Genomic DNA, 12,474 nt, shown 5'->3' with positions numbered 1-12,474 from the left:
ATATGAGGGAGGATGATGGAAGGGAGGGCAGGCTGGGGGGGAGGGAAGTTGGAAGCACCCACTTTTGAAAAGGGACAGGATCAAAGTAGAGAATAGAACAAGTGGGATGTGGGATAGGAGGGAGGGAAATATAGTCAGTCTTTTACAATATATCTGCTATGTTATTGTTTTGCATTAGCCACACATGTACAACCTATACTGAACTGCTTATCCTCCCAGTAAGGGTGGGTGATAAGGGAGGAAGGGAATGAATCTGGAATTCAAAGTTTTAAAATCAAATGTTTAAATATATATATATATATACTATTATCAATATTGTTTTACATGTAATTGGGAAATATAGAGATCCACCATGCCCTACTGGAAAACTTGAAACGGGTATGGGAGAAAATATGGGAGAGAGCAGATCAGAGGTGGGGATATCCTGTGGGACTGCTGTTTTGGGGGGATGGGTGGGGGGAAAATGGGGAGAAAATTTGTAACTCAAAATCTGGCGGAAACGAACAATGTATATCAGAAGTTAATAAAGCATTAAAAAAAAAGAAATGACAAATATTGGAGAGAATGAGAGAAAACAGGTATATTAATGAACTATTAGTGGAGTCGTGAACTGATCTAACCATTCTGGAGAGCAATCTGAAACTATGCCCCAAAAGATTGTAAATCTGTGCACACCCTTTGATCCAGCAATACTGCTGCTGGGTTTGTACCACAAAGAGATCAGAGAAAAAGGAAAAGGACCTGTAAGTACAAAAATACTTACAACACCTTTTATGTGGTCACAAAGAATTAAAAATTGAGAGGATGTTCAACAATTGGGGAATGACTGAACAGTTGCAGTGGTATATGATTGTGATGGAGTACTATTGTGCTATGAGAAATGATATGGGTAGTGATTTCAGAAAGAAATATGAGAAGATCTATATGAATGGATGTAAAATAAATTGAGAAGAACTAGAATATCATTTTGGACAATAACAGCAACATTGCAACCTGTGAAAGATTACTACTTTGATCAATACAGTGATCCAAGTCAGTTCCAAATGACTTATGATGAAAAACTGCTATCCATCTCCAGAGAGAGAACTGATGAACTCCGAGTGCAAATTGAAGTATAATTTTCTTGGTGTTTTTTTTTGGAGACATGACTAATATGGAAATATTTTGTATGATTTCGCATGTATAATTGATATCATATTGTTTGCCTTCTTAGTGGGTGGGGGAGGGGTGGGAGGGAGAGAATTTGGAGGTCAAAATTTAAAAAGATTATATACTACTTGCTTAGGGTTGACCCTGCAAAGCAAACAAAAAACAAAAACTGTGTCCCTGACCCCTGGACCTGCATAAACACTCCATTTAACAGGGATAATTCATGAAAAGAGAAGTCTAGGTTTGCTCTTGCACATAATGATTCTGTTGCTCTTCAAATTCAGTTTCTTTCTTACTTAAACCTCCTCTGTTTGATCTAAGAACTTGGCACTGTTACTGACTTCCTCTCCCAGGTCTAAAAGGTTGGGTCTGGGAACTCCTCCATCACTCTACCACAACTGCCTCAGTGTTATAAACTAGTGATGCTGTAGCTCCCACTTGACCTAGGAGCTTCCTACCACTTAGTCACTGCTCCATCTGATGTCACATCTGAAGCCATATTGTTTCCCTCTCTCCTAGTGCCACATAGTTCCCTGATGTACATAGTTCCTTGGAGGGATCTAGGGCTATGTGACTACACTGACGTCCCTTCCTGGAACTGAACTTGATGTGCATCCAAAACAGTTTCTGTCTTTGCTCTGGTTTGCTCCATTTATCTCTCTTTAAAAAGTCAAGTCAAAGAGGTAGTTCAAATATTAACTTAATCAGTAATGAATTGCCAGTTATGTGACAAGTACCCATAAACCTCATCATCAAGGTGGGGTTAATTCAGGATCTAGAAAGGGTAAGCTCCCATTCTGTCAAAAAGACATCAACACTGACAGAACAAAGATTCATATGCTTTACAATAGTTAACAAGGCATTAATCTTGACAAAAAAAATAACTTTGTCAAGGGAATTTTTTACCTCATTAAGGAAATGAAGGATTCAAGAGGGTTTTACCAGGCTCCCCATGAGTATATTTTCCACAAAGATGATTAGTGTTTTATGCTCTGAGTGGAGTCAAGACATATAATAGTCTAGTTCTGTGCTCACCAAAAAGATAGATCAACAGACATAAATATATTGATATATATTTCTAGTATGGAAGATTCTGTAACTGAAAGGCATTTTCCAAATATGACTCTGTCATATATGTGTGTATGTGATATTAATGTATATATAAAGACATACATTATGCAGAAATGGAGAATCAATGAGAAAAAAAGAAAAATGGTATGACTAGCTTTACTGATGTCTAGTAAAACAACATCACTTGCCTAATGAAGCTAAAAGAGGAACATAATAGTTGCTAAACATTTCCTAAGTATGAACAAAGGGGAAGAAATACAAGCATGTAAGTACCATTGTAGGAGAAGGTTTAACTATAAGAGGGAATTTTAAAAGAGAAAAAAATGTGGTTAGATTTTTTTTTGGGGGGGGGAATTGTTGTTAATCTAGATTAGAATTACATTCCAAAGGAAGTGATATCTTCCTTCCTTCAGTATTTTAGACAATTCGTTTGGATAAAGTGCTAATATGCATTATTTATTATAAAGTCTAGATGAGTTAAGGGGTTATGGTGTTCATAGAAATAACATCCATCCCTGTATAGCAACAGGTACAGCATCCCCTCACTATGTCATACTACCTGGGGGGGGGGCAGTCCTAAATGAATTTATTTTGAGTGACCTCTTTTCTTCCTTTTCATTGTTTCTTCCTCAGCCCCACTGTGTTATCTAATGAACCCTCTGTACTGTTGTTTTGTTTAGTTAAAATCCTAATCCTTTTTACAAATCATACACATATATACATACATATATTCCAAATATGTTTATATTGTTTAAATCCTTCATGGTTTATTTTGTATCTAATATCTCTGGTAATGGATTAATAATAAAACTAACCAATAATAGAAATATGTGAAATCAAAAGTCATTCCCTAGGGGCAGCTAGGTGGCTCAGTGAGTAAAGCGCCAGCCCCAGAGTTGGGAGGACCTGAGTTCGATTCCAGACTCAGACACTTAACACACAGACACAAAACCAAACAAACAAAAGAAAACTAGCCGTGTAACCTTGGGCAAGTTACTTAATCCCAACTGCCCTCCAAAAGGCAAAAAAAAAAAAAGTCATTCCCCAATCAATAAGTGGCATGAGCAAACAATTCTTAAAAGAATCGCATATAATAATAGCTAGGACTTATATAATATGTTAAGTTTTACAAAGTGTTTTTACATTTTGTCTTATTTGATTACAAACTATTAACAACTATAGCCCAACGAGGACTCTGCAGGCCCTTATCCCACCTCCCACTTGCACTAGCAAGTGAGGTCTTCAGGGAGCAATTATTGCTCCCATTCAAGGTCCTAAGAGGGTAAACCTGAGGGATTGTGGTAAATCTTCTAATTCAGCAGTCCTTAAATTACAAGAAATTCATAGATAGATTTTATAGAATCCTTAAGGTTTATTTTTATATTTTGACAACTATTTCAATATAATTGGTTATCTTTGTAATCCTAGGTATTTAATTTTATACATTTATAACCACCCCCAAAGTTCATGACACATTTTAGCAGGGTCCTATAATACTAACAGTTTGAACCTAAATTCCCACATATTTTCCACAATATCATTTGGCAGTTAGTATCCACTTAGTATCACCAATATTGGTTATAGCTAGAACCTCCCCATATTATAGATTGACCCAGTAATTAAAACACTATCAGTTTAACCAGTTAACATCACTAGCTTTTACAAACAGATATTTGCTGAGAAGATACAGCAAGAACAGAAGCATAAAAATGTTATCCCTCATAAGTAGGGACACACTCCTCTCTCTACCACCTCTGTTCCAAAGGACAGTGGGGTCAAACTTAAAGTGATTGTTAAAAGAAAAAAAAAACACATTTGGCCTAACAAGTTCACTACCTAATGTGCCATAGCTGATGGATATAGTAATTCCCTTGCTTGTAGGACAAGGCATCTTGCCACTGAACCACTATTGGACTGGGTCAGATAGGTCAGGCTGATCCTCAGGACTACCTACATAGGCACATTGGACTTGGCTGCTAGAAAATAATGGTATGGACTCCAGTCTTTGTACAGTTCCAGCAGCTCATTTTTCCAAACTTCCTAAGTTCACAAAGTCATAGCTTTCTCCAATATTCCTTCACCAAAGATCAAGAAGGAATAAATACAACTGAGACACAAAAACAGTCAATTTGTACTCAGAAACGATCCATATTCCTACTATGTTTCAGTCCAGATGAGAACAGTGGGTGACTGGAACTTTGTTACCTACCCACTCAGAGGCTTAGGGCAGTCCTTGCCTCAACCACCACAACAAGAATGTGATTTGGTTGGTTAACGCCTTCTGATTGAAGACTCAGTTCTCATTAAATAGCCTACCAGAAGGCCTTTTTTTAAAATGATATAGTAAGTATGCAGGAAACAGTTCCAGAACACCTGTATATGCTCTAAAGTGGAGACCCACACACCTCCATTCCATGTCAGTATGAACCTCCAGAAGCATGTTCACCCCAAATCCTTGTGAGTTATTTGTGCATTCTCCTAGGGCTGGGCCATCATTGGCTAGTCCTCTGATATATTTTCCCCCTTCCCCTAATTCTGCTTTCTACTCATCCCCCATTTAAAAATTACTATCCTTAGCAAACTAGCTAGAATGCACTTCAAAAACATTGTCTATATCTCCATCTGGAATAGTCCTCTGTGGCCATGGGGAGACATATGCAATGTCCTTTTTTAATGGATGCCTAGTGACATAAAGAAAAGACTGAAAATAGGCAGCATGGAATAGATTATAAACAGCCCTATGAGTATAGGTGAAAGTGATAATTACTATGCAAAAGAGAGTTACAAAGATTCAATAAACAAAGACTTTTACAAAGTGGATCAAAGATTACTGCTTGGTTGGTACTTAATAAGGGTCTTTTTCTGATGTTTTCAAAATGGTCCTCCTTAATCAGAAAGCAAAAAAGGAAAGAAAAACAAACAAAAAAAGCATCTTCCTATCTCAGAAGCAAAACTGGGCCCTATAGAGTTTCCCAGACTATGTAGAGCTCTCCCTGAAGGAATTTAGGACCTCGAGTATACTGGCAGTGATCCTTCTACCCTTAGAGGAGATTGCAACCTGCTGTAAATCCAAGGAGGAGGGAGAGATTGGGCATTTTACTCTCTGCCTCTTCTGTTAAGCCATACCTTCTGCTCTGGCCCTGTGTCTATAGAGTGAGCTTAATGCTGTAAAAATTTCTGTGGTTCTCTGGCAGCCCAAATTTTCTCCTGGGATCCCTGAAACATGCTGGGAATACAACTAGAGACCTAGACAAAAATCTCCAGAGGTCCCTTCCTACACAAAGCATACCAAAATGCTCCAGGTCACTTAAATAACCTAGAGCAATCAAAATTTTTAAAAAGTGGATCCCTGCCACTGCAAGTGTAATCTAAATCAAATTTCAAGGGCAGATCAAAATGGTAGATTAGAGGCAAAAATCCAACTGAGCTTTCTCAACATTCCTCTCCAAAAAATTTTAAAATAACATCTCTAATCAAATTCTGTAGAGGCAAAGCCAACAAAATGTTAGGCCCAAGACAACTTAGGAGGTTGGAAAGAGAGATCTGTGATACCAGGATGGGCTAGGCTGGCCTGGCATGCACAGTCAGCAGTGCCAATACCAGGGGTGGGCTTTGGAGGTAGCTGTGGTGCAGTTTCAGGAGATCTTAGCCAGAAGATTGTAAAGGAGTTGGACAACTGGCCAGAAAGAGATTACAGGGGGCCCTATACCAACGCTGGGTGCAGGATCTGGTGTAGGTTTGTCAACTCTATTATCCATATGCATTTCTGGATCATATTTCCAGGGTGAAGATGAATGCTTGTGGTTAGTCACAAGGGAGCAAAGGACCTGGTCACAGTTCCAGAGCTGAGAGGAGGTCTAGCACTTATGTCTACAGGGGAGCATCTAGATAAAAACCTAGCATCTAGATAAAAACCAGAGCACAGACCATGAGAGAAGTGACCACACCTTTCCCTGGGTCACACCACATTCAAAGTACCAAAAACTTGCATATGACCAGAACTAATGCTGTAAATAGTAGTATGAAAAAGTCTGAAGCCTGGGATAGTGCCTCCCCACCCCTACCCTGGGAATAGACCCCAACTTTAACATAAAGTTCAAAGTCAAAAAATAGGCTAGAAAAATGAACAAACAATAAAAAAGAACTTGGCTATAGAAAGCTACTACAATAGCGGGTAAGAGAAAGACACAAACATAGAACACAGTAATGTGAAAACAGCTATAAGAAAGCCTCAAAAAAAATGCAAATTGGATATAAGCCAGAGGAGTTAAAGAAAGTGACATGAGATGTAAAGGAAAATGGGGAAAGAAATGAGAATGATGCAAAAAAAATTATGAAAAGAAAATTAACAGCTTGGTAAAAGAGGTTTAAAAAATTCTCAAGAAAATAAGATGTTAAAAAACCAAAATTGGCCAAATGGTGAAAGAAGCACAAAAATTCACTGAAGAAAAGAACTAGTAAAAAATTAGAATAGGTCAAATGGAAAAGGTGGTACAAAAATTCACTAAAAAAATGTTCTTTAAAAAGCAGAATTGGGCACATAGAAACTAATGACTCCACAAGACATCAAGAAACAATAATATAGCCAAAAGAATGAAAATATCTCACAAAAAACCCCAATTGACCTAGAAAACAGATTTTAAAAAGATAATTTAAGAATTATTGGACTACCTGAAAGCCATTATTTTTTAAAAGAGCCTTTACATAACATTTTAAGAAATTATAAAGGAAAACTGACCTCCTATCTTAGATCTAAAGGGTAAAATAGAAATCAAAAGAATCCACTAATCACCTAATGAAATACAACCCAGAATGAAAATGCCTAGGAATATATTATAGCCAAATTTCAGAGCTCCCAGATAAAAGAGAAAATACTGCAAGCAGCAATAATTACAAAATCACAAAACTGAGTATAATCTTTCAAGGAAAAAAATGGATATTTAATGACATAGAGGACTTTCAAAGCATTCCTGAAGAAAAGAACAAATCAGAATAGAAATTTTTACATTAAACAGAATACTCAAGAGAAAAATAAAAAGATAAAAATGAAAGAGAAATCATAAGAGACTCAATGAGGTTAAATTGTTTACACTCCTCTATGGGAAGATGATACATGTAACTCCTAAAAACTTTATTATTAATAAGGAAGTTAGAAGGAGTCTACATAGATGGCATAAGAGTGGCTCAACTATTTCAGGATGATCTCAAAAAATGAAGGGGTGAGAAAGATGGATACACTAGAAAGAGGGAGAATGGAGATGAAGAATTATCTCACATAAAAGGGGAACTTAAAGAACAGCTTTTACAGTAGATGGGAAAATGAGGGGGGTGATTTCAGAAAAACTGGGGAAGACTTACATGAACTGTTGCAAAGTGAAGTGAGAAGAACCAGAAGAACATTGTACACGGTAACAGCAATATTACATGATGAACAACTGTGAATGACTCAGCTATTCTCAGCAATACAATGATCCAAGACAATTCCAAAGGACAGATGATAAAAAATGCTATCTTGTCTCTAGAGAAAGAACTGATTGTGTCTCAATACAGACTGTAGCACACTATTTTCACCCTTTCTTTCTCCTCTCTTTCTTCCTTCCTTTCTTGTTTTTTTGCTTGAGTTTTTTTTTTAACAAAATTGTTAATATGGAAATGTTATACATGATTGCACATGTATAACCTATATTAGATTCCTTACTATCTCAGGGAAGGAAAAAGATAGAATCTGGAGCTCAAAACTTTTTGATAAATAAATTTGTTTAAATTTGTTAAAATTTGTTTTTACATATGATTGAGGGGAAAAGAAAATGTTATAATAAAAAAGCAAAGAAAGCAAAACCAGATTATTGTATGCAGTAATGGCAATATTGTCATGATGATTAACTGTGAAGGACTTAACTACTCTGATCAGGACAATGGTCCAAGATAATTCTCGAGGATTCATGATGAAAAATTCTATCTACCTCCAGAGTGAAAACTGATGAACTCTTGTGTGCAAATTGAAGTATAATTTTCTACTTAAAAAAAATCAGATTTGATGTTTAAAATGAATGAATGAATGAACAAAATAAACAAATTCATTGTAAACTCATCCAGCAATAGAACAAGCAGGGCCTTATCACCCCACACCTTGACTATTACAATAGCCTGCTGGTTGGAGTACATGCCACAAGTCTCTCCCCACTCCCCTGCCTACCTTCTACTCAGCTGTCAAAATGATATTTCTAAAGCATAGGTCTAACCATGTTGCCTCACTGTTTGGTCAACTTCACTGGGTCCCCATCACCTCCAGGTTCAAATATAATATCCTCTGACATTCAAAGCCTTTCATAAGCTACGCCCCCTCCCCCCACACACACACACATACCTTGCCTGTCTTCTTACACTTTACAACCATATACTCTGTGATCCAGTGAAATTGTCCTCTTTGCTATCACACACACAAGTCACTCTATCTCCTCACTGTGGAAATTTTCTTTTTTTGTTTTTGTTTTTTGCTTTTTGGAGGGCAATCGGGGTTAAGTGACTTGCCCAAGGTCGCACAGCTAGTTTTTGTGTTTAGTGTCTGAGGCCAGATTTGAAATCAGGTCCTCCTGACTCCAGTGCTTGTAGCAGCAAGCACCCCAAGCGTCCTCAGGGTGGCTGCTCACACCGGTTCTTGGATCTGCTTTGATAAAGGAAAGCAACTCAAAATGGGTTAACAAGCTTACTTTAATCAGTCAAACATATATCGTTTACCTTGTTCAGGGGAAAAAGGTCAGCACCCTGAACTTCAAAGTATACAGGCAGAATTGCAGAATTATCAAGACAGAAACAGATCAAGTAGACAGATTTCCAAACTGTCCAACCATTACATCCATACCCAGTCAACATCTGGGTTTCCACATCTGGGTTTTTCAAAGCCGGGGGACTCTCAACAACGGCTTCCCAGAATTCAGATCAAATCACAGAACACTTCTCAAAGTGAGTCCCAAAACAAAGCTACACATCAGGGCTTATATAGCCTTCTCCTGGCTCAGAGAATGTAACAACCTTATTGACCCACTGGCCAATCAAAAAGTATCTACTGAAAAACAAGCCTCCCACCCCAGGCTTCAGGTGCACTTTAGCCTAGGGGCAGGGAAGATCTTCCAAATTTGCATTCCCATTACAGTGCTCTATTCACTGTGCCACCTAGCTGCCCCAACTCTGAGCATTTTCACTGGCTGTCCTCCATGCCTTGAATACTTTTCTTCATCTCAGCATTCTGGCTTCTCCTGCTTTCTTCAGTTCCCAGCACAACTCCCACCTTCCATGAAAAGCCTTTCTGTAAACACTTTTAATTCTAGTAGCAAGGGAAAATGGATGGAATAAACATTTATTTAACACCTACTACGTGCCAGGCACTGGGCTAAGCACATTTTTTTTTTTGCAAATATTGTATCATTTGGTCCTCACAATTATCTTTAAAGGTATGCGCTATTATTATCCCCATTTTATAGTTGAGGAAACTGAGGTTAAGGTTAAGTGACTTGCCCAGAGTCACACAGCTAGTATGCAATAGAGGTTGGATTTGAACATAGGTCTTCCTGACTCCAGGTCTGGTGTTCTATTCACTGTGCCAACAACTGCCTTTAGTTTCTTCTTTCTATTGATTATCTCCAATTGATTCTGTACATAGCTTGTTTCTACAAGTTTGCATCTTTATCTCCCCCACTAGATTCTGAGCTCCTTGAGAATAGGGACTGTCTTTTACCTTTTTCAATCCCCATAGCTTAGCATAGTTGCTGGAATGTGGTCAATGCTTAATTAATATTTTCTGACTGATGGACAAGCAGGTTCAATGTGAGACTGAAGAAAACAAGATAAAGTATGATCCTCACTAGTATCAGTCTCCAAAAAGGGATTGACTATTTAGGGCTTCTAGGGCAGCAGGCAAACTTTTTCTATGAACTTTCAGTCACAAAGGATCTCACAATAAGTCAAAACCAAGATTCTCCAAAAGTAGAAGAAAAAAACCACACGTTTGTCATCTACGCAGAAGCATTTTAGGGATGCAAAATGCCTACTTTTTATAATAGTCTCAGTATTGGTAATTGTTAAAAATTCTTAGTACTTAATTATTCAACGATACAAAAGTCATCTGAAAGGAAAGTGGTCCAACCTGTGAACAAAGCATAGAGGAAACAATTACTTTAATTATAGCCTAAACCAAAAAAGAGGAGGAAATGCCATTTTTCTCTAATGAATTTTGAAGCCCATTAACAAAAATCCCAGAGGGATAATTTCTTTAGGGATCCACACAATTGTGAAGGCCCAAAGGTGAGCTAGAGTTCATATAAATTCTGGGCCTCTTTATCTCAACCCCCACCTTTTACTGGCAAGTCATATCCCAAGAGAACAGCCACTGATCCCTATCAGAGTTCTGGGGGCAACCCCGAGATGATTTTTTTATCTAATGGGGAGATTTTCCATTACTTTTGGCTCAAACTCCTATTCTACTTTACTTCCCACCAATACCAATCGCCTGTTAATGTCTGCTCAATATCATCAATATCAGTTATAGTTATTATCTCCCCTTTATGATTGACTGTTGGAGAAATACACACATGAATAAGAGAGACTACAGATCAATCTAAGTGTTGAAGAAAGGAAACTGCCTTTCTCCATCTACACAGATGGTTAACCTTGTCTCCATATCACCCTTCAATCATCAGTGAGTCAATGTGTACATACCAGAGCAATTCTATCCAACTCTGTTAATACTACCCTTCTGCTGGACCTGTAAATCTGCCAGGTGATAAAAAGAAATGCTCCAATCAAACAATAAATCAATAAGAATTTAAGTCTTTAAGAGGAAGTGAATATAAAAGCTATGCCTGTCTCTCACTTGCTTTCTTTTGAGTATGTTGCTGACAGCTCTCCCTTAGACTTCCTACTATGGGGCTGAAAGGGGGATTTCTTTAAACCCACTCCCATCCCCTTGGACCAGGTCAGCCCTCTGCTTGAATAAATAGAAGTGGTAATCAATATATACTTCCCTGGATGAACATGAGACTGGACCTCAAGTCTTTGGCTGCTTCTGCTTTTTGTTTCTGTACCTGATCTTAGCTCACCAAATCATAATACTGGGAGATGAACACTTCCAGGTGAGATCGTTTGAGTTGTAGAGGTTGAGAGTTCAGAGTTGTTGCCCAGTAAAAGGAGCTTTCTTCAACTTCATCATTTCTCAGAGTTGAAGATGAATAGCCATCAGAAGAAAGAGGTTGTGCTTGTTCCATCTTCTCATCAGCAGCCTTCTCACTCTGGAGATGCCTACATCCTGCAGCCCTCTCCAGATTTTGTGATTTCCTGGAGCTGACCACCACTTCAAGAGGTGTTTAGGTCATGCTTACTTCACTCCCAGCTTTGCTCTCTGGATTTTTTGCCTTTCTTCCCTGGTGGCCATGGTTCCTCATGAGTAGCTCTTGTCAGTTTTCCAGATCTCTTTATGTGTTGTCTTGCCCCAATACAAGTAATCTCCTTGAGGATAGGGACTGTCTCTTTTGCTTGCATTTGTATCAACATACACTGGAGTCTATGGGGTGTTCAGGACTAGCACTTCTCATGTAAGGGCTTGCTGGGGCCTTTTTAGGTCTGCTCATCCACTGTTGGTGTCCACCTTCACCAAACTCTTACCTTCAGCTCCAAGAAGCTGTAGCATGCTCAGCTGCCACATCCCAGGAAAACTGCCTTGGCAGATGGGCTAAACCAGGTTGAGCGTAACCAACAGGCTGTAAATAAGTTAGGGGAATATATATCCCAAGGATATGAAGACTTCCCTGGTGGTGGGATTGGTAGAGTGACAGTATTTTTTTCCAATGACCAAGAAGGCAGCTGAAGCTTGTGCAGTAGACTACTTAAAACCTGATCAGACATTGAAGATGCCAACATCATCCACTGCATCCTGTGGCACTGGCAGTCATCCTGAGTTTTGTCTTGCTATTCAACTTCAATAACTTTGGAAGAGAGAATGAGGCCAACAACTTTGCGAAACTGCCTCCTTTATATCTAATTCATACTCCAGCAAAGACATCACCCCATGATGTTATTGGTACTCTTCAAAACAAAGAACAAAAAACAACCCCCATCACTTACCACAGTGCCTGCTACATAGTAAGCACTTAAAGAATGTTGTCTATCTATCTATCTATCTATCTATCTATCTATCTATCTATCTATCTATCTATCTGTCTGTCTGTCTGTCTGTCTGTCTGTCTGTCTGTCTGTCTGTCT

Source organism: Petaurus breviceps, unplaced genomic scaffold (assembly GCF_028583685.1).
Source record: "Petaurus breviceps papuanus isolate PSGF00001 unplaced genomic scaffold, PetGlider_PUasm1.0 128, whole genome shotgun sequence".
Lineage (NCBI taxonomy): Eukaryota > Metazoa > Chordata > Mammalia > Diprotodontia > Petauridae > Petaurus > Petaurus breviceps.
Note: the sequence above shows the minus strand (reverse complement) of the source record.